At 38.6% G+C, this 27,259-nt stretch overlaps 1 protein-coding gene across 24 annotated transcripts in view; it reads right to left on the bottom strand.

Annotated features, from left to right (window-relative positions):
• FNDC3B (fibronectin type III domain containing 3B) overlaps window positions 1-27,259 on the bottom strand; it is a 366,392-nt gene that overhangs the window by 213,217 nt on the left and 125,916 nt on the right. The window contains exon 1 of one of the 24 annotated variants that reach the window (XM_071214616.1): window positions 22,373-22,466. The exons of the other annotated variants lie outside the window; for them this stretch is intronic. The gene's annotated coding sequence lies outside the window, so the exon portion shown is untranslated. Of the gene's footprint in view, window positions 1-22,372; window positions 22,467-27,259 lie in introns of those variants that run through there. 24 annotated transcript variants of the gene reach the window in all.

The raw sequence follows: 27,259 nt of genomic DNA, 5'->3' as shown, positions 1-27,259 counted from the left end.
ATTATAGTTTTAAAGTACATGACAAATGTAAACCTCTGGAAGTGAAATTAATAAGAGATCAATTTTTATTTTCTAAAATTATAGCTCTCTTTTTTTAAAAAAAGTATTACCAAGTTGTATTCTTAAATAATCAAAAGCTATCAGGCAGAAGTTCTGACTCACTCGTCAGAAAGTCTCACTTCTTAAAAAGCTCAAAGAAGTACAAGGATGACCTGGATCTGTCCACATAAATTCCAAAGAGCAACCACCCAAAGGCTTATTTCTTATTTTTAGACCCTTTACGTCAGAGGAAGCGAAAGCAATCTAGGATACTCATCTTTTACCTTGTTGTATCTTGTATTGACTTGCCAAAGAGATGATACAATCAGCTTTCTGTAATTTCTCTGCCACTAGTGTGGCAAAAAAAGGGGGGTGTTCTAGAGCTGAAAGCAGTGATGTCTACATCACTGCCACAGGAAAGGGAACACATGCATAAAACCTATTTTAGGTATGGAATTCGGAGACCCTTTAAAACTCAACAGGCCACTTTGCATCCCCCCGCCGTCCAAAGTGAAAAACAATAATGTACGAATCTTCATTTATTAAGCAGTCTGGGAAAACACGATGAGGCTACCCAAGAAAACTGACTCAGTGGGAGAGCAGTAATCTGTTTGTCCAAGGAAGGCATCAGTACTTGTACCCACCCTTCTATCCTTAGCCTAAAGAGCCTGGAATGGGGTACTGAGTGGGTATCGCTAAAGACATTATTTATTATATATTTGAATACACTATTTCAAATATAATTTACAAGGTTTATTCTAGTAGATTCAAAATTAATAGATTATCTTTCTTAAAAAAATCAACTTCTCAAGTTTGAGAGAAGAGCATAATGGCTTCCCCCAATATATAATTCCCCCAACCTTAACAATAATCTCCAAATGACATAAATTTTTCTTGCTTCTGAGGAAACTAAAAGAGGAGCTAGATGACCCTCTCAACTCTAAGACGCTATGAGGCTAAAGTAGTGTCAACTTGACAATTTACAATTCTTTAGGTTCCCATTTTATGGGTATCTTCTCTCCCAAAGTTGTTGCTTGCTCTGCTTCTGTCCCCATCTCTCTTAACGGCACAATCAGATTCCCATACCCAGGTTCAAACTTGTTAATTACGTTTAATCTCTCCATGCCCCTCATATCCTATAAGTCTGTTTTGTCTCATCAAATATAATCCCTTCCGTCTATTCTTACAGCAATTAACACAGAGCTTTGGGTGCACTAAGCACACAAGTATTTGTTTTTCCATGGATGAATAAACTGAATGATTACAACTTACTCTGAGAAGTTTTATTTACCACATGCAGGTGGCCCCTGCCTTCAGGGAACCATGGTATTTTTTCTTCTTTTTTTCCCCCCTGAAATCTACAGCTCATACTTTGAAGTAAATCCCTCCTATTCTCAAACCCAAGGATCACTGTTGGGTTAAATCTGTTAAAATACAGATGCAAGAACCATATTTCCAGAGAATCACTTTTAGTAGGTTTGTGTGGGGACCAGGACTCTGCATTTTGACCAAGCACCCCAGGAGGTTCTGGTGCAGGAGGTCCACAGTCCATATCTGGCAAACACTGCGTCCAACTGGTTAGATGGCAGAAACACAGCAGTGTTGCTTGACTAGAGCCAAGGGACAACGCTCCTATTCACACTTCTATGTACTTCAGAGCAAGACATCCTGTGCCTGTGACAACACTAAGTCACAAGAACAACTGCAAATGAAATATGCCAAAGGGAAGAGAAGAAGAAGAAATGTTTCCATGAATCACCAGGTCAGAGGCACTTACCACAAAACTGTGGTTGATGATTCTGGAATGTAAAATTCAAAGGCACTTAGCAAAAATTCAGCCAACCCCCTCATCAGACATATGAGGGAACTAAGGTCCAGAGATAAAGTTACCTGTCTAGGCTCATACTACTGTGTGTGGGGTAGTGTGAGAGGATGAGAAATACATCTGGGGGTGGGGGGTTGGACAGCATAAAACTTGGGTATCTCAACTCATACCAGCTCCCTTGTTATATATGAAATTTGATGTTTACTTTTAAAAGCAGTGAAAACATCCATTTTAAAACTAATTTCTGCATCTTGCATTTATTTCCCTTGATCACAATAGTTATTTTTATAAGACATCCTGTGTAAGTATGTGACACCACCCCTACCCACCACAAAGAAAAGCAAAATTTAAACTTTTCATTTAAAGACAATCCAATTTTGTGGCCAAACACTTTTATTTACGGTTCAAAAACCAAAAACACTAGATCCTTCATGTTATGCATATAAGGAAGCTGAACAGGACAACATGAATGTAAAAGGCCCTAAGGCTCTCAAAATATGGCAACAGGATTTTCATCCACAAATGACGTATCTTGGTCCCAAGACAATAAAATCAAAACAAATTAATAAAAAGAAGACAGACAAAATCACATGGCAGGGATGCCCTGGCTTACTGGGTCTCCACAGGTGTCCAGCTTTTGCTGGGTTTTTGTCCTCCCATCTTTCCCGTTATTCTCCCAGCTTCACCCCTGTCCCACTATAAACCTTTAGCCAAGTCTCTTAACTCACGCCAGTCAGAGTGGTCTCATATAAGTCATTGACTTAAAGTCTTCTGAAAATTAACAGGTAGTTTTATGAAAAAGTTCTAATTTTCTCTTTCATTTCTTATTTTAGAAAGGTAATTTATGACCTCTCAGATGATAAAGTAGCATGGCTTCCTTCAAATGTCTTCCAGGCCTTAAATCCAATGCCCAATGGGTTTGCTGGGGTTTGGGTCTATCTGGCTTCTAGGATCAGTATGCTGGCTCCAACTGCCTATTGTATTGCCTCCCTCTCACCCACTTCCATTCCCAACTGGTTGTGAGCATCAACATTTGGAAATTCAAAGTACACAGAAGCTGAGAGCTTGGACTTCACTCTCTGATCAGAGTTCAAGCTTGGCTCCTTTCATGACGAGGTGTGTGTTTCAGGAAGATTATCTATAGCAGTTTGATATGATTTATGAATTCCAAAAAGAAGATATAGATTATCGGTGTAAACTGGTCTGTTCTCAGGGTTAATACCCTTTGATTCTATTAGATTCAGCTGAGATGTTTTTTATTAAATTATATTAAGATTAGGGCTTTCATTCAACCACATCATTAGGGCAGGCAGGGTTGAGTTCCCACCCTATTGGTGGGGATACAACAGATTCTCACACAGAAGTAGACACACAGGAGAACACAGAGGAATAGAGATGGCTCCACAGTCACAGCAGAGGATCCAAGAAGAGAGAAGAGCCTAATAGTCTGCAGCTGAAGAGAACTGAGGTGCTAAACCTAGAAAGAAACAAGCCCCAGGAAGAGAAACCAGCCTTATGCTAGCCTACAGATGAGATTAGAAGAAGTTGGCACATGGAGCCTTTTTTTTTTTTTAATTTCTCTCCCCTTCTCCCCCACCGCTAGTTGTCTGCTCTCTGTGTTCATTCCCTGTGTGTTCTTCTGTGTTCTTCTGTGTCTCTTTTTGTTGCATCATCTTGCTGTGTCAGCTCTCCGTGTGTGCGCGGCAACATTCCTGGGCGAACTGCACTTTTTTCGCACTGGGTGGCTCTCCTTACTGGGTGCACTCCTTGCGCGTGGGGCTCCCCTACACGGAGGACACCCCTCATGGCACGGCGCTCCTTGTGCGCATCAGCACTGCGCATGGGCCAGCTCATCACACAGGTCAGGAGGCCCTGGGTTTGAACCCTGGACCTCCCATGTGGCAGGCGGACATTCTATCTGTTGGGCCAAATCCACTTCCCCACATGGAGCCTTAAGAGGAAGAGCAAGGCGGAACCCTCACAGAGCCCAGCAGCCATGGCAACAGACTCTGGTGAGGGAAGTAACTTACATTTAAGATTCAAGGCCTTGTAACTATAAGGTCTACCCCTAATAAACACCTTTTATAAAAGCCAACAGATTTCTGGTACTTTGCATGAACAGCCCTTTGGCTGACTCATACATTATCTAAACTTTCTGACCCTCATTTTAATCTTGTCCAAAAAGTGGGGGTGACCCAAACTGTGCCTTCCTCAAGGCTATTTGGAAAATTGTAACATTATGGAAATCAAGTGCAAGCAAAACACACAATAAGGTTTGAGCAGATATGAGCCCTTGACATCAATTTACACCCCTTGTCCCAAGACAGAATTCCTGTTTGGAAACACCTTCATTTGATAATCCTGTGACCAGCTCTAACAGAGCTCCCTCATTCACACTCCCCTGCTATACAAAAGCAGTGTCACAAGGCAACTTAAAACTTTAAAAGTTTGAAATTTCTAGTTCAGAATAAGTAGCTCTAGCATAATATGTAAAAGGAATACCCAAGAACCCTGTTAAAACGCAGATTCTCAGATCCTTGCTCTCAGAGATTCTAATTGAGTAGCTGTAGGATTAGGCCCAGAAATCTGCATATTTAGCAAGCACTCCAGGTCATTCAGAAAAGTAACACAGGACTTCACTTTTATAAATACTAAGCTCCAGTTTCAGATGAACTCAAACTTTCTAACTGCAAAGCACTCTGATATTCATTTGACCATCATCATCTCCAGAAAGAGTCTGAATCTTCTCCAACTGCTGCTTCCTCCCTCATCCTCTCTATGAAATCTGCAGTTGAAGCAGGACTATCTTGAGTTTTCTAGCCCAAATTATTTTTAATTCAAGTCATCTAACAAAAACAGCTCACAAAATCTGAAACCAAAGACAGACTGGAGGTATTCCATGAAAGGTTAAGCCTTTCAAAGTATCGAAACTGAATGGAGGGGGAAGCGTATGTAGCTCAAGCAACTAAGCTCCCATCCACCACATGGGAGGTCCGTGTTGTGGTTCCCGGTGCCTCCTAAAGAAGACAGCAAGTTGGTGCAACAGGCAGGCACAGCACGCTGACACAACAAGATGATACAACAAGAGACACAAGAAGAAAAACATAATGAGAGACACAGCAAAAGAGGGAGCAGGGGTCCCTGGTACCTCCTAAAGAAGACAGGTAGGCACGGCAGACTGAAGCAGCAAAAAGACTCAATAGGAGACACAAGAAGAAAAATATAATGAGAGACAAAACAAAGCAAGGAATGGAAGTGGCTCAAGCGATTAGGCGCCTCCCTCCTACAACGGAGGTCTCGGGTTCAGTTCCCAGTGCCTCCTAAAGAAACAAGGAAGATGAACAGTCAGAGCAAGTGCAAACAATGAGGGGATGGGGAAAAATTAATTTTAAAAATAAAAACTGAATGGAGGGGAACAGATGTGGCTCGAGCAACTGAGTGCCCACCACCCACATGGGAGGTCACAGGTTAAGTTCCCAGTGTTCCTGAAAAAACAAAAACAAACAACAAGTACTACAGATGATAAAACCAACTCAGGGAAGCTGATGTGGCTCTGGTTGAATGCTGGCTTCCCACCTATGAGGTCCTGGGTTCAATCCCCAGCCTTGGTACCTCAGAAAAAAAGAAAAAGAAGAAAAAAAAAGAAAAAACTAAATGGAAATTTCATTAAAAGCTCTCGTGCACTGCGAATTCTCATGTCTACTTTTTATAATTTCTCAATCTTGTAAACCTGTCTCTGAGATAGTTCCCCTTCCTTTTAATTTGCTGATTTTAATCTGGCTTGGTTTTGAGAAAACAAAAGCTTTAGTGGTACCACATGCAAATCAAGGAATGTCTGGCTCTACTGAGGGACAAAAGGGCATTCCAAGAGTCAAATGGGTATGTGCTTTATGCGACAAAGCTAAATCCCATTGGCCAAAGCCCTCTCCAATCAATTGCCTGGCTTGCAGTCGATTTGGGAACTGCATACAGGATTATGTGTTACTCTTAACACTTCAGCCATTTGGGGCCCAAATGCTGAGCCTTTCACCTGATGGGAAAATTCATATTCTGTGTAGACATTTAAAATTCAAAAAAGGAATATAAACACTTAGAAAAATTTTATAAATAAAACTCTTATTCACTACAGGAGAAGAATATTCATTTTCATCACCCTCATGCAGAAAAGGATATTAGGGCAGATGCTTTATATCTCTACTAACACTGGCTCCCTCCCCAAGAGAAATACTGTCTTCTTCTTGGGAGACCCCTGGTACTTTACCTACATGGTACAAGTTTCTCATCTATCATGGTATTCATGTGCTTGTAAGTATGTGCTTTGAATTTATGGTTTTCTATGTAGTTATCTGGGTAGGGTGCTATCACAGATTCATTAAAAGAATTTAATAAATAAAATATGTGTTCAATGAAGAACCATTTGAGTTTCTTTTTATTACCATGGCTACAATCCCAAAGTTGAACTTTCCTCAGATACACATTCTAAATGGCTCCTTTCTAATTATTTGCCTTTCAGCAATGGGAAGGAGAAAATTCCAAGTTAAGAACAAAAAAGAACACTGGCCGAAAATAATATTTAAGTGTGTAGCTGTAACATCTCCCCTACCATCTATCCACCATACAGGACCATAATATCTTGAAGAAACCATTTAACGTAACAGTTTGTAAATGTTTCAGGGAAGACCCTTTCTCTGCTCAGTCTCTACTCCTAACTTCCAAAGGCATTAGGAAGAAAGCAGGAGGTACCAAACATTGTCTCCTATAGGCCTTTTCCCTGACAATCAACTAATTTCTCTATATGAAACAACTGAGAAACAAAAGCAATATGGACTGTCAGGTAAATCATGTAAACAAAGAAGGAAAAGCAAAGCAGCAGGGGCCTGATAAGGAAGCAAAAATTAAAATGAGGAGAGTGACTGGGAATTCCTCTGAGAAAGCATGGCAAGAAAGGAAATCAGGCTGTAGAACGGAACGAACAACAAATGGCAGGAGGTGGGTGGGTGGAAGTGTGTAGAGGAAAGGTTTCGAAAGTCCACAGAGAATCAGCAATTTGGCTAAAGCACGTATGAATAATTGGGAATTAACTGTATACGCAAGACTTCACCTCATTTACCACAGCAGCTAGATAAACACCATATTAAACCAAGTAAGAAGCTATTCACCCACAACCATACCCAGACCATTTGTCTTCATTCTCTATTGAAATTTTATATAAATTTCGCCATGATTTTGCTGCTACCCTCTCAATCTATATAAGGCGTTTAGTTTTGAAGAGGCAGATTCCAAATCTCAAGATTGAGATCTGAATAGAACCATGTTAATCCAAATGTTCTTTCTAAATCTTTCAAAATCAGATTCAAAACATTAACATAAAGATTATCAGAGAACAGCTGCTGCAATTAACGAATTGTTTATATTTTCCCTTCCATTTGCTTAACAGTACTAGAAGGAATTTTCAGCAAGATAAAACTGTATTCAGATTTGGGAGTTTTAAATAGATGGTTTTCATGTTTTTCAGGCTAAAAATAATAGTTTGTATGTTAAACTTCATGTTGTATAAGCAGGCTTTAATTTACAAAACCGAATTAAGTAGGGATCTACCATTCAGAAGAAAACCGAGCAAATAAAAACTGAACTATTCCGTATCTGGAAACTTCTGATTTTTAGACCTTTCCCATTTCAAAGCCTTCCCCAAAAATGCTCGAATGCTTTAGATTATAACAGGTAGAATCATGAATCTGCTTTTTGGTGTCAGGAAGAATGAGAAGAATTCTACATCTGGAGCTCTGAAAGCAGCACAGTCTTTACAGCCCCACCACAAGGCACCCACATTCCTCTGGTCTGAGATGCTGCCCACAGAGCACGAAAAACACCTTTCCCCAAAGGGCACCTTTCACTGCACCCATGAATGGATCCTAAGTTCACCAACGGACTCAGAGTTTTTCCTGTAAATAACACATTCCTGAGACATGCTATATCAACATTGGATGAGTTTCACTGGTTACTACTATTCTCTTTTTAGCACTCCTGCCACAGTAAGAGTCATCTATTCTTAGGAAATTGTGAGGCTTCAAACATTCCCAACATGATTCACATAGCAGTTCAAAAACTACAGATTATGAGTCTTCTCTTAGAAGCAACAGGGTCAAAGAATCTGTCAAAACACATGACTCCAGTTGTTTACCTCTTGTTTGGTAAGAGAAAAATCTCTATAAGTGTTTGATAATCCTTGGGTTTTATTTTTGAATACTAACAGTCCAGTTTAAGACAGTGGTGGTAAAAGAATCTAAGAGATTCAAGGCTTGGGAGTATCCCCAGGGAGGTGGCCAAAAGAAGGAAAGATAACCTTATGGCAAGCAAAAAAGCGAATTCTCTACATTTCCTTGTCATTCACCCCCAAGCAAAGGTCTCAGGATAATGTTCTTCCTTCATTACACTTGACTTCTAATATTATACACTAATACCAGTTTCTTGTTCTCTGATCTCTGAAAAAGTGAAAGACTTGGAAAAGTTAATCACTTAACTTCATAAGTTTTTTATAAATTATTTTATTAGGACTTCTCACAAACTAAAGAATCATTTAGTGCCCACATTATATGGATGAGAGACTCTAAATATAAGATTAAATATAGTTAAAGTAAAAGTGACATCACTCTGAATAGAATACACCCTTAGCAACTCACTTGTGAGCTTTCCTTATTTATTGTTTATTGGAAAAGATTTTAAAAATGAAAGAGGGGAGTGGATGTAGCTCCAAGTGGCTGAATGCCTGCTTCCCATGTACCAGGTCCTGGGTTCAATTCCCAGTACCTCCTTTTAAAAAAAAAAAAAACAACTCTCATTGCTGAGCAAATGTAGCTCAGTGGTTGAGCACTTGCTTCCCATGTACGAGCCTGGGTTCAGTCTCGACGTATCGCCTTAAATTTCTTTTTCAAAAAGGAAGAAAGAAAAAGAAGTAGGTTCCTAATGTTAAACTGTGAGTTTTTTTAACTATGACTTGTTAGCACCAGTCTAAAACAGATGACCTGGGTGATAAAAATTCATAGAAAAATAGGTATTGCAACACCAAATCAATGTCTCAACCTGTAATTTATAGGAATCTATTTCAAATGCCAGGATAAAAAGAATCTGGCAATTCCCCAGACAAGTTCCTGGAAATGTATTTTGCTGTGTTTCCATAGAGAGATACTTCTTCAATAACAGTTCTACTTCATTTATTCCCCACCATTATTCAGGGACGTTCCTTCCCCCAGGAAACATACTGCTTTAGAACACAAAAAATAATCCATTTGAAAACCAGGCAATTATAGATATCCCTTACTTCCAATCTTAGAGATTCCAAACACAGTTATTCTTATTTGTTCATTCAAAAACAATCTAGAAATTGAGATCTAGGTAATTTTTAGTCATGAGTTAAAAACACTTGACAAAAGGGAAGGAGATGTGGCTCAAGCAACTGGGCTCCCACCTACCGCATAGAAGGTCCAGGGCTTGAAACCTGGGACCTCCTGGTAAAGGCAAGCTGACCTGAGCGGAGTGCTGGTCTGCACAGGAGTGCTGCCCCACGCAGGAGTGCTGCCCCGCACAGAATGCTGGCCCACATGGAGAGCTGACACAGCAAGATGACGCAACAGAGAGACATAGAGGGGATACAGTAAGAGATACAGCAGACCAGGGAGCTGAGGTGGCGCAGGAGAACGAGCGCCTCTCTCCCACTCCAGAAGGTCCCAGGATTGGTCCCCATTGCCACCTAAAAAGAAGACAAGAAGACACAGAAGAAAACACAGCAAATGGACAAAGAGAGCAGACAACAGCCGGGTGGGGTGGGGAGAGAAATAAATCTTTAAAAAAAAAAACACGACAAAAGTACAGAATCTCTCAAAGGCAACAAAAATAAAGTGTCCATTTCTAGGAATGCTTTAGAAAGCCTATAAAAAATTATAAACCCCTTAAAATCATCATTTACCTACTGACAGCAATAAAACCTGTTAAGATGATTTAGACCCTGTCTAGTGCCTAAATACTGATAACAGAGCACAATCTGCAGGGACACATGTTTTCTTTTTTCATAAGGGGCAAAAAAGGAAGAATGGAATGATGAGCCAAGCAAAAAGGTTCTCTTAGAATAATAAACCTTAAAATATTTGTAGTCAACCACAACACACCTATTTTGCTACAAACATACGCACTCTCACCACAAGTCCATCTCTCAAATGCTGGCTTCCATTTCCATCCCTGGACAATGGTGCTAAAGTACAAGGCAGACATAAGAGTACTGTGGTACACATCTGGTATTTATGGGGGTTGGGGAGAGTAGAAGGGATCCACTACTAGATTCTTTATTTCAAAGTACTTTCATTAATAAAGTATATAGCTGTTTTCTATTGGCTAATAATCTGAACAGCAATATTCATGCATGCTGACTCTTAAGCATAACTATGCCAAGCTATTTTGTGTTCAACTGTAAAAAACTGGAATTCTAGGTATCAAAAGATATCCCTGTACTTTAAAAAAAAAAAAAATTTACTACAGCTGTTTTGTTCTCAGGAATGCTAAAAGAAAGTAATTCCTCCTCCCTCTAAGTTACCCCAACCCCAGCTCCACTAGTATTATGTTCCCTGCCCATGCTAATGAAAGAATCACGTTTTAAAAAATACATCTCATATTTTAACAGAAAGAGTAGAAAGGAAAAAAATGCTGGGCATCAATGTTTCCAGTATTAATTAATATGTGCCACATCTAAAACAAAGCCGAATTTTCTCTTAAATAAGAAGTGAGTACTAGACTGTATTCACACAAAATGGCAGTTAAAATTTTCATAGAAGTATATTGCTTTCTGAAATATGTGTTTTTTAAAAAGCCTCCATCAGCACATTCTAAGCCTACCATATATAACTGCATGAAATGTTTATGTACTTGTCTGGCATGCTGCTGTTGTTGTTTCTAAAGACACAACTGCATTTGGAAATAGGGGACACAGGAGCTTCAGTTTTCCGTCTCTGTAGACTTCCCCTTAGCTCGGGTGCTCAGTTCCCCACCTCCGTAGGGCCACAGAGGCCTTTGTGTGCAGGAGGCCCGCTTGCACAGAAGGCTTCTGTGTACAGGTCTCAGTCCCATATCATGCATCCACTGGCAAAGTCCTCTGAGAAGTCCTTTTCTTTTCTGACTGAACACAAACGTTTTATCTTAGTGTAAACAGAGAAGACATTTATCTGGATGCCATAAAAGTGGCTCAAGAATTTGTATAACGAAATTCTATTGTCTAAGAGTGAACTCAGAACTAGCCATTGAAAGACAAAGGTCAGTAATAGGAAGATGTTTTATTACCAGGAAGTTCGGTTTACAAAATGTGTTAGTATCTGAGCTCTTCTGCAGGCTTATCATCTGAGCTCAGAGAGGATGACCAAGTAAAAGGGGCAGAAACTATATAAAACCATGTCTGTGTAACATTTCCAATAGCCTCCAGCCCCTCGTAGTTTACTTACTTCATATACATCACCATGAGCCCTGAAACAAGGGAGAGGGAAAATCAGATATCCCCTACCTCTTTCCCCATCAGCTCTACAGGCCTACTGGAGTGGAGACCGGGAACAATTTCAGGCAGCTAAGAAATGATTGATTTGTAAGCAGTGACTGTACCACCTTATCTACCTTCCCCAACTGCTTCCATCATGGTAGCAAAGGTGAAGTTTTGCTTTCTCCCCTGAGCCATCAGACACTTCAGTTCCATGTGGCCCCCTTGTTTTTTTCATTTGGAGAAGTGGGGTTAGGCACAGAGGGAGAAAGGAACACAAAAAAGGATATCTACAATCCTGAATATTCTACCTTCAACTACAGTGAGGAGGTACTGCCAGCTCCTTTGAAGTAAAAAGTTGCAGCGTCTCTACAGAACTAGTAAATAATTTTTCCCTCTAAGCTTGCATTTTTATTTTTAACGAAAGTACCAGTAGGGGGAAGGAGAGAAAACTTGGTTATCATTTTAGGTAACAAAGATAATAAAATTTAAAACAAAAGATATGGTCTGAACGTTAATAATTCTAATTGAAGGAAGGTAATTGGCAAGCCTTGACTTGAAGCCAATTCCATGTAAAACAGCAGGGCACAGGATAGGAACCAAAGTGGCTTAAACTGATGTTAGATTCTGAGAGGTTTTTAGGTTCCCTTAGTTTTCAAAATCCTGTTTTATAAGTTTAAGCAATAAATTTCCTTCTTTGTAATAAACATATAATGTTGAAGATACTACAACTTCAAAAGTACTTTTATAAAGTGCTATTTAATGGGAATAGTGCCAGGGTAACTTTCAGAATGGAGATTAAGGTCACTCACGCAGGAGAAGTGAATGGACCAGAACAACTTATTGGGCACATAGGTTGCCTCGTTATTCAATGCTGAGTGCCACGCTCCCTAACAAGACCAAGTCAGCTGAGCATGATCATTTCAAAAGAGTATGAGTCATAAAGTCAGTCCCTGCAGGTTTTTCTGGCTGCGTGACTCTATTATGAAATAGTTCTTAATTGTTTAATATTGGCTAAGTAGCCAGGAAATTTACAACTCCACTCCAATAAAGCCACTGCAGTAAATAAAAATGCCCTTCTTTAAAAACATCTCTTTATGAAGTGGTTAATCCCTGCATCTATTTTAATACTTAATAACTACTTTCCGATCACACACAAACACCAGCTCCCAGCCCCTGCTTCTCCAGGCAGGTCATGCTCTCAGTAACGGGCATTCAGAAAAAGGCTGTATGACATCCCAGAGTCCTGCTCAGGGAACCCCCTCAGGTGCTCCACTAAAGGGCTATTGTGTACCTCTGGTGCATCGAGACAGCCTTCAGTGTTCCACATGTGTTCAAGGCACTCTCAGAATAGAAATGTCTAGGAATGCTGAGATGAGCTTAGTAGTGAAGAGTCCCAAACGTCAGTGATGCATTCTGGAGTGTTCACTTAAGAATATATGATTATCTGACATAAGGAAAAATTTTCCATCAGGGTAGGAGAAAACATTTTGAGCAATCTAGTTTGGCAGTTGAACTGTGAGGCTCACAAAAGAGTATCTACAAGTGACCTTAAATTATGAAATGCTCAATTATTTGTTATACCCACATAAACACACACACACACAAAACTGTAGTCATACAGGTGACTATTAACAAGTGAAGAATCCAAACACTTGTCTCAGAAGCATCCCTGACAACTTGAGCTCTAAAAAAAAAATCTATGAAATTATTCTAAAATGGTTTAAATGCAGTAATGATTACATTAAAAAAGCTAAATTATTATAAGGCTTTTAGCTAAGAACCAGGTATTGGGTAATCACTGGGTTCATAAACTATATCTACTTAAAAGAAAATGATTTCTTAAAAAAAACAACCTACAATGGCAACCATATTATATATCAGTAGAATTTCAACATACACATCATCTGAATTAGTTCTATGTTTGCCTCTATGCTAATGTGTGTCTCTGTACCTTGGCTTACTTCCTGACTGCTGAGAACAATCTCCCAGTTACATCTTTTCCTAGTTATGATTAAATATTATGAAGATAACCAAATAACACAGAAGATGGCAGTAGCCAGTCCCCTCCTCATTTCTAGGCATTCCTAGATGTAGTGGATATAGTAATATAAGCTTAATAACTGGCTCGCCAGGAGAAAAGGAGAGTTGTACTGGATTGTAGTGTTTATAGTGGATATAGTAATATAAGCTTAATAACTGGCTCGCCAGGGGAAAAGGAGAGTTGTACTGGATTGTAGTGTTTGCCAATTTCCTTGGTGTAAATTCTCCCATCATGGCCCATTTCAACCCACCAACATGGCCTCACTAAACACAGAGTTGGGAATAGATGAATAGCAGAATCCCATTTTATGGTATCTCCAACCGTACAGAGATAGAACAAATATTTAAAAAACCTCAAGGCGGTGGACTTGGCCCAGTGGTTAGGGCGTCCGTCTACCACATGGGAGGTCCGTGGTTCAAACCCCGGGCCTCCTTGACCCGAGTGGAGCTGGCCCATGCACAGTGCTGATGTGCGCAAGGAGTGCTGTGCCACGCCACACAGGGGTGCCCCCTGCGTAGGGGAGCCCCACGTGCAAGAAGTGCACCCTGTAAGGAGAGCCACCCAGTGTGAAAGAAAGAGCAGCCTGCCCGGGATTGGTGCTGCACACACGGAGAGCTGACACAACAAGATGATGCAACAACAATAACAAAAGAAACACAGATTCTCATGCCGCTGACAACAACAGAAGCGGACAAAGAAGATGCAGCAAACAGACACAGAGAACAGACAACCGGGGGGTTGGGGGTGGGGGCAGGGAAGAGGGGAGAAATGAAAACAAAACAAAAAAACCTCAAGAGCATAGATAATAGGCAATATGTGTTAAATGAGTCATGAAGTGATGAGTTCTAAGTATTTCTCACCTTTGTTTATAAATATAACTTAATGGTAAGCTTGCATATTTTAATTTTTAATAATCACTGTTTAACAACCAGCTTACAATATATCTGAAAATTTAACCAACAGTTCTTGTGAAACGGTCTGCCATGTTCTCTTCCATTATTCTGGGCAAAGGCAGGGGAATATCAATGATGCTTCTGGTTCTCACAACTTCAAAATAGCAAGACTCAAAAATTTTTTTTCATTGTTTTTTTAAAAAAAAGAACTAATCTGGTAGTGCCATTTTATAAGATTAGTAGGAGAATAGGAGAAGTGGACCATTGCACATGACTACAGGGCTCATAGGAACATATCCTACTAGGATATGGTAATACGTATAATAAGGTCAGGGTCAGTTTAACTTTATTCTAGTTATTTTCACTGCCTATAACAACTTGAAAATACTAAATATTAAGTTATGCATTACATATTATTGAAGTCATCAGAATGTTCTGTATAGAGAAAAAGACTTATCCCATAACATTAAACAGGTAGTAGGTCAAAATGGTCAAAATGCTTTCTGTGTTGGGAAGTTTAAGATAATCACATCACTGGAACATGTTCACTTTTTTTTAAACCTTTATTTGTACATTTAATAATTTAAAATATAAACAATTTAAAAATAAAATAGTTTAATAAAAACATTCTTTTCTCAATTTATTCTACTGATAAATACAATTTTTTTTCATCATACAATGTTACACAAAATATTTGGTTCATAGTAATACAATCATACACTATTTGTCCTTTTGTGTCATGACCACTTTTAAAGAGAGATTTAAGTCAAAATGAAAACTTAAAAAAAGTTAACTTTTAACAGAGCAGGTGTAGCTTAGTGGTTGAGTACCTGTTTTGCATGTATGAGGTCCAGGGTACAATCTCCGGAACCTCCAAAAAAAATTAAGAGTAAGTTTAGAAAATTTAAAAACAAACGTGAAAAGAGCTCGTGGGTTAAGGAATGAAAACGACTTGCAAATCTCAATTGTTTCCACTAACTATGCAAGTCACCATGCTACATAATGAGAACATTAAAAGTGAACAAACGAGGGAAGAGGTTGTGGCTCAACCAACAGAGCATCAACCTACCATATGGAGGGTCCAGGGTTCAATACCCAGGGCCCACCTGACCCATGTGGTAAGCTAGCCCACACAAAGTGCCGCTGCATGCAAGGAGTGCTGTGCCACACAGGGTGTTCCCCACATAGGGGTGCCCCATGCGCAATGAGTGTGCCCCACAAGGAGAGCCGCCCCCGTGAAAAAAAACCACAGCCCACCCAGGAGTGGTGCTGCACACACAGAGAGCTGACACAGCAAGATGATGCAACAAAAAAAGCAACAGTTTCCTAGTGCCACATGACAAGAATGCAAGGGGACATCGCGAATGGACACAGAGAGCAGACAACAGGGAGAAAGGGAGAGAAATAAATAAAAATAAACCTTAAAAAAAAAAGTGAACAAATGAGATATAGCTGCAGCCTTCAGGGAATGTATAGTCTAGGGCGCAAATAGAGTAACACCTGGGACCCTTGGTTTTCAGATTTATAAACTCGATTAATCATAATTCTAACCTGCAGAGCTAATGAGGGAATGTTTGAAAAGCATCTGGCATAAAACATTCTTCTTTGTTTCACTATCTAAATGTGCTTCTTTTCTGGAAAACTAAATGACACCAATGTTTTTGAAATCTTTTCACATTGCCTTCTCTGGCAAAGAGTTAAAGAAAAGCAGAACCCCTGAGCTTCTGAACCATTTGTATGCGTAAAGAGGATGATTAATGAGACCACCAACAGAAACTACAGGTTCCAATTCTTCAGTCATTGCCTTAGTCACAATTAATTCTTAAGAGAAAAATGAACACAGGGCCTATGGCTCTAGATTCCAGAGAACCTAGAACAAGCAGACAATGACAAGAGGACACACATTCTTCAAGTGAATCACTTCTGACTATAAAAGAAAGGAGCATTTCAGTGGTTGGGGAGGTCAAACAGTTCAACATAACTTAGAGGCTCAGAAGCAATGGGAATATAGCAATGACACAGATATATATACAGATAGATAAATATATATCCAAAGATTCACAAGCTCAGCTGTAAAATTACGGTCCTCTTAATATAGAAGGAAAGGCGAGTCTTTGAGAATCACAGACTTTTACCCCCAAGTTTAATGCAGACACACATCTGACCATTAATAAATTTATAGATTAAAAATCTGAAACTTCATGTAGGTACTTAGTCTCAAATGTATGTTATTTTAGTCCCTTCATTCTCTACAATTTAATCTCTTTGGTTCAACTTCAACAGACTACGAGAATGTGTTTAGCATTTCTTGGTGCAATATATATTGAATAAATTAATTGTTTTGTTGAAATACATGAAATATAGTTTCCTAAAGTGTTCGTTTTTATTAATATAAATTACGAGCACTTTAGACCCTTATTGTATAAAAGATTATACTTTTCCAGAGGCCAGTAGTCTCAAAGTTTCATAGTACTCATTCATTCCTCTAAGAAACAGAAATACTCTCAAAAGAATAAAAGCAAACACTTTTTTAAAAAATGGAATGAGCTACTCTCTCTTGATAACCAAGTTATTTTGTAACACACACACATATATGTATATAGTCCTGGATTTCTAAACCTGATATGATACATGAAGATTAGGGGGAAATTCAAGATACTAAACATCCATGCCTTCTAGCACTCTCTTTTTTGTCCTTACGACCACTAATCATAAAAATTGTTCTACAATGTGGAGGGAGATGTTTATGACACAATTTCTAAAATGGAATTTTACTTGTTAAAAATAGAAAAACTCATTTGACTTCAGAACTGAAATTTAGGGTGGTGAAAAACAAAGACTTCCACACTATATAATACAATAAGAAAATTCAATCTAAAGTAAGCTTATAAGAAGATATTGCAATTTTAATGATGGGGAAATAAAACTAAAATTTGGTCCAAAACACAATCATGAAAGCAAAACCTGTTAAGCTACTTGACAGATCCATTCAGATTTTGAGAATCAATGAGAGAATCTGCTTCCTCTATCACCATACCCCTTCCCTAAGCCAACAAAATCCATGAAACACAAAATTTAATTTGAGGTACATTTTTCTTATAACAGTAATAACATAAATATTCCTGGCATATCTTTAAAAATACATAATAACCTTAAAATTGTCTAAATTCAAAACTGGAAACTGAAATAAAGGCAGCAATTCATCAATTTGTCTCTCCAAATTCATTACACAAAGCTGTCACTATCTTTTTAAGTTAAGAAAAAAAAGAGAAAATCCTCCAGGTGGAGTACACTATAATGATCAGGAATCATATACTGAGTATTCATGAATTCATTTAATTTTTTATTTCTTACAAAACAGTTTCTGCTTTCAGTCCATTTCCTCACACTTGATGTAACAGTCTTGCTTTTTCCCCATTAAATTAAGCAACATTTGCTTTTAGGTTATTATTAAGTTTTCAAAATATTAATATTCCCCTTTAAGAATCTTCTTCCTATGGCACAACAGTAAAAAAGATCCAAATGCCGTATCTTTCAGAGCTTCACACACACACACAGTCTCCCTTATTAATATCTAAAATCCTTCAAACTAGTATGTTACAAATTCATCTAGAACTGTAATTACTCAATTCACCATAAACAAATGACAATTTATATAAAGTTGGGCTTAGAAATAATTTGGCTAACCCCAGACTTAATGCAAACCACAGACATTGCTTGTAGCTTCCTCTCTGTTAGGAAAAGATGACAAGATGGTAACCTAAATAAGTAATTCCATAAATGTTTTAATTTTTACACAAAAATTTATCTGGCAAGAGAACATAAGTGAATTTAAAACTTCTGACCTATCAGAAGTTCTACCTGATATCTTAGATGATAGCTCTATCATCTAAGTGATCTAATACTCTGTTATAAGTAATATACTATGTCAATAATTTTTCAGTAGTACAGGTAAGACGTCAGGTAACCCAATGTCCATTTTTCTTCAAGAAAATAAAAAATTTATATAATTGCAAATGCCTGGGTAAAATTTTAAAAGTAATAAAACACTCAGAGAATTGCAGATTAGGTCTTTTACAGGCCCACCCACAAGTCTGGCAAATACTTAAAAGCCTAAAAAGACCAAAAGTCTTTTTTGCCTTTGAAAAAAAGAGTGTGGCGTTATCGAATAAAGCTGTAATTCCAGTCCTAGTAAATATTCCAGAAAAATTCCTGTAGAGCTGGTGTCACACACAAGAACATCCACAGCAGCACTCATAGTAACCCGAAACCAAGAACAACCGACATGCTCATCAAGAAAAGAATGTAAAAATAAGAAATTCTGGTATATTTATACACCAGAATTCTGTTACTATATGCCAAAAAACCTAGGTACACGTGGTATCTTTGAAACTCACTAACTAATGTTAAATAGAAGTCACTAAAAAGTATATATGGTAGGATTTTATTTATATAAAGTTCAAAACAGACAAGCTAAATAGTGCAAACAACCCAAATGTTCATCAACTATGAATAAAATATGGCATATTCATATTCAGCAATAAAAAGAGATAAGGTAATGATACAAATGGATGAACCTTAAAAGCATTACGCCAAGTCAGTCAAAAAACACTACATACTGTAAGACTGCATTTACATAATATGTCCAGAATAGGCAAATCTAAAAAGATAGAAAAGTTAGTGATTTCCTAGCACCAGGAGGTAATAACAGATTGTGGGTAATACCAATGGGTATAAGGATTTGGGGGAGTGACAGAAATGTTTCAAAATTGATTGCGTTAATGATTGTACAACTGTAAATATACTAAAAACCACTGAATGGGTGAATTGTATAGTGTGTGAATTAGATCTCAATAAAACTCTTGTTACAAAAATGTGCATTACAGGGGATCTCTGCCATAAATAACACTGCACACAAAAATCCTCAGAAACTGTCAGGTTTCAGTAAACAGGTGCATGTGTCAAATGAACATTCAGCACCAAGTCTGGGAGAAACCTGAGCAGTAGTCATAAACCTAAATGCTACACAAAATGACTTTGTTCCCAATTATGGATATAGGAATTAATAGATTTTGATTGTATTCATCCAGAGTTTGTTCCAAAAGCCATGGTAATCTGCATTAGCCCTAAATTTTACATGCATGCAAAGAAGTTTCTTCTCTATGTGACCTATAACCTCTTTTTCTAAAGTTATTTTTCAGGACTCTCTATGAAAGGAAAATCTGAAACTCACTAAATTCGTTAACCAGAAGGCTTGCTCGTGCTTTCTGGACTTCATATGCAGATTTATTTTTCCAACCCACACTGGAAAATAACAGGATTGGAAAAGTGATCAGTCAGTTCACATTCCATTCCACCAATACTCATCAGCCTGCCTGGCCAAATTCAAATGTGAAAGTCAAACACTACCAATGTATTTTGGTCCTATATCTAATGACAGGTCTATCTAAAAGTAAATCAAACTAAGAAATTATAGAATATTGTAAAAGGAAAAATTGACAAAATAAGAATGAAACTTATTCTGAAAAGCTCTTTAAAGGTAAAAATCAAAAACCATTCCTGGCTTCCTATTATTTTGCTAACATTATTTTCTTTGCTTTTTTTTTTTTCACTTCTTTTAAATTCACTGTATCTCAACAAGTGTATACGCAGCTGTAAGTTGTCAAAAAGCCTTTCACAGCAAGTCAGGGTTATAAAAACAAATAAAATCCAATAGGGACTTCTTCCATTATTCTGGATTTATAATAGTTGTATAAACGTGCAGTTACATTTTAACATCCTGTGGCTTCCTCATTTTAAAAACCTAATTTTTAAAAAAAAATTATAAAAACAAAGGTTTAATCCTGATTTTTTATAGACAATGAGTATACTTAAAAATACATAGTTTTATATATAGATTTTTCTATTAATCTTGCTCTGCTATTGAATCATGCGTCCCTAGTCCATCAAACTGACATCTCAGATTTATAATCAGTCTTTTCATTTCTCTTTTCCCAGACAATTCTGAAAGGAGCTGACCGATATCAGGGGAATTTGGAAAACAGTTTTTATATCTTTAATTTTTAGCAGCTCTTGCCTAAGATTTAATAAGACTTCTTAGGGTTCAGGTCTAACTCTTAAGAAATGTTAACCTAAACCAAAGCAAGGAGTGGTCTAAGTAGCAGACTTGCAAAGATAAATACTAAAAAGTTAAGTTCGGGAAGTGGATTTGGCTCAAGCAATTGGGCTCCTGCCTACCATATGGGAGGTTCAGTTTCCAGCGCCTCCTAAAGAAAAGAGCAGGCTGGTGTGACGGGCAGGCACAGCAACCTGACACAACAAGATGATGCAACAAGAGACACAAGAAGAAAAACATAATGACACACAAAAGAGCAGGGAATGGAGCTGGCTCAAGTGATTAGATACCTCCCTCCCACATCAGAGGTCCTGGGTTTGGTTTCTGGTGCCTCCTAAAGAAACAAGGAAAATGAACAGACACAGCAAGTGCATACAATGAGGAGGTGGGGAAAAATAAATCTTTTTTTTTTAAAGTTAATTTCATTTGATATGTTAAAAACTGCATTGGAAGTGTTTAAAAATCAAGAGAAAGACTTCAGTATTGTCCAATTCTCTTGTACATTCAAACCAGGCCTTCAATATACTACATTTTGCCTCTCCACTAGGTCGGTTACTGACCCCTAAAACAAAGATATAAATCTACTACTTCTCTGGTTGTGCTCCTAAAGTGAATGGAAACTACATTGCAGTTTTGGACTCCTGCAGCAGCAGGCAATGGTTGGATATGGCCATATGGCCAAAAGTACAATCAATATTGCCTCCAGGGTGGTACTGTTTCACAGTGCCGAAGGGCACTATGTACCTGGCTGGTGAAATACTGGAGCCTACCTTCCTAGTTTCTTTCTAGAGTTAACAGTGCTGCAGCATGCTGGCTGTGTGAAGGACAGACCAAGCGGAGCAGTGATTACCAGAGTGATGTGAGCAGAACCTAAACACAACTGGCACTATGGCCTGCTCCCATGCTGAGATAACATGTACGGTATTGCAAACCTGGAGTTTAGATCTATTAATTGCAGCTCAAAGAGAAACGTATGCATTGGTTAGTGCATTGTTTAGTATTAAGTACTGTATCTGTATCTCTTCTATTCTAGATATATGCCTGATGATTATGATGATCTTTTCTATATTAGATCATATGCAGAGCAATACTGAACATGTTAAAAGTCCAGGTAAACTTCATTTTCAAAGTAGTTAATGAATATGCCTAACCCAGGTCTCCCTCTCCTAGCCCTTGTTCCAGAACCTGTCCCACTCATACTCTGGGAAAGACTGGCAGATCCACATGCCATCTTGCCAGGGCTAAGTGTTTCCCATCAGAAAGGAAACAGCAGATGAGGGGACTAGGACCCACTTCAGCTTAGCCCTTTCTAGATGGTCTACGGACAACCTTTCCTCACACAGGACCTGGAAACCAGATTCTGATCAAAACCTGGTAGGAAAACAGGCCTCACTCTCAATTAGAGCCAAAAATCAAAGGAACCTTACTCTGCAGTTCTGATCACTCCCAAAGCTGTTAAAGGAACTCCCAGCTTGGTGCACTTATCCCAAATAAAGCCAGCTGCCCAAAGAAATGTCAGCTCACCAGAAGCCCCTGATGGGTCATAAAAGTGCCAGTCACTGGACAGCCTGAAATATCTCTTCAAGAGACAAAGCTAAGTAGAGTCTGTATCAAAGCCAGTTGGTCCCTCCAACTCTAGCCCACTGCTAGGGGGAGGGAAAGCCAGACACTCCTTAGGAAACATGTCTGTTTCCATTCCTGTAGTTTTTGCCTATACCACAACTAAAAGGGCAATGCCTCTTCTCATCCACCTCTTAGCTATCTTATGCATAACCACCACCATGGAAAACTGGGATTGGCAATTTATACCAAACTCCATCATCTATTGCAATCACTTCCTAGAGCTAATTAACAGCGTAAAAGAAACTAGCCATGCCTTAGAATCTCTAAGACAGCAAACAGACTCTCTTGCTGCTATAGTGATGCAAAATCTAAGGGCACTTACCATGTTACCAGCAGCAGAAGAACATGTCTGTTCCTTAAGAAGGAATGTTGTCTCTGTGTAAATCTCTGAAAATGACCTAAACAGCATTCAAAACCTGCAAAATAAAGCCCACAACTTCGGGAAGATACAGTCTTTAGACGCACCTGGCCTTTTCTACATTTGTGGTCCAGTATCCTTTTAGTGGAATGATACATCCTCAAAATTCTAATTAAGTTTATTTCTTCCAGAATCAACACCTTGTTAGCTATACAGGGATTTCATCCAACTTGTCCTCAGTGCCAGATTAGGCTTCCTCCAACCATGAAAGAATAGCATGAGGGTTTCATACCTCATCAGGTAGGGCCTACTGCCCTTAACCAGCAGGAAGTAATTACAGAAGAATGGCCATCATCCTTCAGTACCCCTTTAAGAATAAAGGTATAAACCCTGAGGGGGGATTTGAGGCAGGCTAGATTAGGAAATAGAGAGAAGAACCTGGGACCCGGCAGGAAAACATGGCCATGAACATGTGGCCATGGAGACCCCACAAGATGGCTGCGGGAAGAACCCCACAAGAACTCCATTCAAAACAGGATTTGGTCCAGGATCAAGGAAAAGCCCCAGATGTTCTCAAGAGGCCTTATCACTGGGCCCTCCCAGAGTACTGATGGGTAGGGTAACCAATCAAAACAGCAAACAACTGGGATTCCTCCCCTGACATTAGCAAAGGGGCAGAATAATGATTTAAAAAGCAAGCACGGAAGCTAAATTGCCCTGTTTTGGCCATTCTCTCTTTGCCCAGATTAGCATACAAGTACACCTGGGGACTTGTAGTCTGTAAATCAGCCTTTTTACCCCTTTCTAGCTCGTTTCCTCTCTCAAACTGGGACCCATAATCTGTTATTTTCTTCCACTAGAAGAAGCCAGTAGAAATGCAAAGTCAAGCCCTGAAGGACACCTCCCCAGCAGGTAGGAAGCAAAACTTCACAGCAGGCAAGGCCCAGCAAGCACAGCAAGCACAGCCAAACTCCAGTGTGATGCCAGGTACAGATCTATGAACAGAAGATTCAATTCAAGGGAGTCGGATGGGAGAGTAGTGATGCCCATTATTCAAGTTCTTATCCTCTGGACCACATCAAATGAAAAAGAACAGAAGTAGGCCTGCCTAGAGCCCCAGCAGGAAAGAGAAAAGCTCCCTAACTATGAGGGAGGCAGTTAATGGCTGCTTTTCCCTTTCCCCACACTCCCACACACATCTTGCCAGACACCCAGGATACAAAACAGTGCAAGGTAGTAGAAGGCCTAGATATGCAAGCTGAACCCCCACATGCTTTTGGGTATGTGAAAGGTCATGGATTCTAGAAGCTACTCACCTCGAGGCAAAGTTGACCACTGAAGTTACCCTCCAAGCACTTTGGCCCTCGGGGTTAAAGTAATAGAAAACTATCCCAAATCTCAAGTCAGTGAGAGCACAGCTCCTGAACAGCTTCCACAATAGGCTCCCACACCAGCAAAGTGTCAGGTTAATACTCAAGATAGTTGGGATGGCACTGCAACACAACAGGGCTGATGTGCTTTCCACAACTTTTAGAGAATATCAGTTAAATCTGTGTAAAAATGGTAACAGAGTTATAAGCATGCAAGTATAGTTTATGGAACTGGAATTCTACTTTCTGTCTGTCTCTATCACATACTTAAAGGAAAATGTTTCAGCTGTGCCCAAATAAAACAGCTGATACAGCAAGTGTGTTTACTGTTCATCAGTACATGCACATCTACCCTGGATCAAGATGCTCTCTCCACATGGACAGGCTGCCTGCCAAGTGCAGATGGACCAGCCCATTTATAAAAGGGTCCTTGTTTACTACCTGTAAAATATGAAGGTTAAATCAATTGAACTCTACTTCCCACCCACAAAATGCTCTAATCTGTGCTATCTGAAGAAAACAGAACATACAGGAGGGCTTCAGTGTAGGTAAAACGCCTTAAGATACACAAACAACTCTTGGTTATAATGAATCTGGGTTCCAAAATTATTTTTCAAAACTTTCTGCTTTTGCTGTTACTTTTGATCATAAGAGCTATGTTTCTGACCAAAACTGACTCAAAGATCTAGACTTGATGACCCCTCTAGACCTAAAGATCCCAGAGACTTTGGTGACAGCGATACAGAACTTAAAATTTGCAAACCAATTTTTGTTTTTAACATTTCTTCGTTTTTCTGCACACTTCCTTTGTGGTTTTCCTACTGATTAATTTTCTCAGAATAAATGAGAACTGAACCAAATGCCTAGAAGATAATTCATATTCACAAGTATTTGCTTAAGGAGAACTGGCATATTCTTTTTGGATCCCTAACTGCCTTTCCTTTTCAACAAATGGTGCTGAAGCAACTGGACATCCATAGGCAAAAAAAAAGTCATACCTTATACAAAAACTTAAATGACCACAGACTTTAATGGAAAATTCAAAAACATAAAATGTGTAGGAAAAAAAAGAGGAGAAAATCTTTGGGATCTGACATTAGACAAAGAGGCTTAACACAAAAGCATGAGCCATAAAAGGAAATACTGATAAAATGGAACTCATGAAAATGACAACTTTTGCTATGCAAAAGAAGCTGTAAAGAAATTTTTTAAAAATAAAAAAGAACCTGTGTAAGAGAAAAAAGATGAGCTACAAACTGGGAGAAAATAATCTACAAAGCACATATGTGAAAAAGACTTTGGATCCAGATTCTACAATGAACTCTCGAAACTCAACAGAACTTGCATTTAAATCATTAGCCACAGAAATTCTGGTTTTGATTTTAGTTTAAAATTATGCAATTAAATATTTTGATTTCTAAAAAATATTAACACTTAACAAAAAAAGGATCAATAGAGGGGAGCGGATGTAGTTCAATGGTTGGGTGCCTGCTGCCTATGTATGAGGTCCCAGGTTCAATCCCCAGTTAGTCCTAAAAACAAAATGAAAAACCAAAAAAAAAAACCAACTCTCATTGGGAAGGAGATGTAGCTCAGTGGTTGAGCACCTGTTTCCCATGGATGAGGTCCTGGGTTCAATGACCGGAACCTCCTAAAAAACAAAACAAGCAAATGAAAAAAGAACCCTCACTAGGGAGCAATGTAACTCCAAGTGGTGGAGCACCTGCTTTCCATGTACAAGGTCCTGGGTTTGATCTCCAGTACCTCCTTTATCATTTTTTTGTTTTACCCAGTATCTCCTTTTAAAAACAAAAAACTCAGTAGAGAAAAAGCAAACAATCCAACTGGAAAATGGGCAAAAGACACAAAGAGACATTCCATCTAAGAAGAGACACACATGGTAAATATACACATGAAAAGATGTTCAATATCAGTAGTCATTAGGGAATTGCAAAATAAAACCACAATGATCTATCACTGAATACCTATCTGAATGGCTACATTAAAAATAGTGCCAGTACACCTGGTGGTAGGAGGTGGATTCTAAAAGGAGATAAGAGGAGGACTGAGATGGACTACTGATGTTTAATGTATGTAGAAGTTTTAATAAAACTTTACTGTAAAAGTGTGGAAATGTATAGAGTTGATGGTAACACATTATAGTGAGTAGCAGCTTGTTTACAAATGGGAATGTGACTGAAAAGGGTAGTCTAGGAATGTAAATGCCAATTGGCAGAAAGCTAGAGAATAATCTAGGGACTGAATAACATGGTAAACCCAGAGATGGATACAAATTGTGGTTGATGTCAGAGATGCAAGAGTGTCCTTTGTGAGCTAGAGCAAATGTACATCACTATTGCAGGGTGGTGGGAAAGTAAAGCAGCATGGGAAAAATACAACTGGAGTGACCTATGGACTGTGGTTAACAGTAAGAAATGTAATATCCATGCATCTATGCCAAAGATGTACTATTCTGATAATGAGGGAGTATGGAAAAAATGTGCCGTATGTATGTTCTGGACCTGGTAACAATCTAATGATATTATTTTATAATCTGTAACAAATGTTCTACCACAGTGTGATGTGTTGATAGAGGGGCGTTATATGGGAATTCTGTACATGTGCATGATTATTCTGTAAGTTTACAACTTCTGTCATTAAAAATATATTTTAAAAATAATAATAAGGTTGGTTGGGGGGGAAATACACCAAATGTAATAAGGACTATAGTTAGTAGTAAGATTTTGACAATATTCTTTCATAATTTGTAACAAATGTCTCACAACAAAGCAAGGTGTTAGTGGTGGGTTGATGTATGGTACCTCAGTATGATGTTATGCACATTTGTTTTATAAGTTCACAACTTTTACCATGCACTTATTGTTTATGCATGTTCATGTATAAATGATATAAAAATAATAATAATAGGGTGCATTGGAGGAAAAATATACCAAATGTAGGATATTTTGGTTAGCAATAATATTTTGAGGATGTTCTTGAAACATTAGTTTAAAATGTTTCACAACAATGCAAGGTATTGGTGGTAGAGTGAGGTATGAGAGCCTCTATGAGGTTATGTATGTTTACTTTGTAAGTTTACAACTATTACTATACACTTATTGTTTATGTATGAGTGATACACCTCAAAAAATTTTTATAAAAAGTGTCAATACAAAATGCCTACAAGAATGAAGAGAATCCAGATCACTCATACATTGCTTATGGGAATGTAAAATGATACAGCCACTCTGGAAAATTGTTTGGCAGTTTCTTACAAAGCTAAACATGCAATTACATTACAACCAGAATTGCAGTCTTGGGCATTCATCCCAGAGAAATGAAAATTCGTGTTCACACAAAAACGTATACAGGGAAGCAGATGTGTCTCAAGCAGTTGGATTCCCGTCTACCACATGGGATGGGGGTGAGGGGGAGTCCTGGTGTCTCCTAAAAAGAAGCCAAGCACACAAAAAACAGACAC

Source organism: Dasypus novemcinctus, chromosome 4 (genome assembly GCF_030445035.2).
Source record: "Dasypus novemcinctus isolate mDasNov1 chromosome 4, mDasNov1.1.hap2, whole genome shotgun sequence".
NCBI classification, from domain to species: Eukaryota; Metazoa; Chordata; class Mammalia; order Cingulata; family Dasypodidae; genus Dasypus; species Dasypus novemcinctus.
The sequence above is the reverse complement of the archived record's forward strand: the minus strand, read 5'-3'. Positions and strand labels throughout refer to the sequence as shown.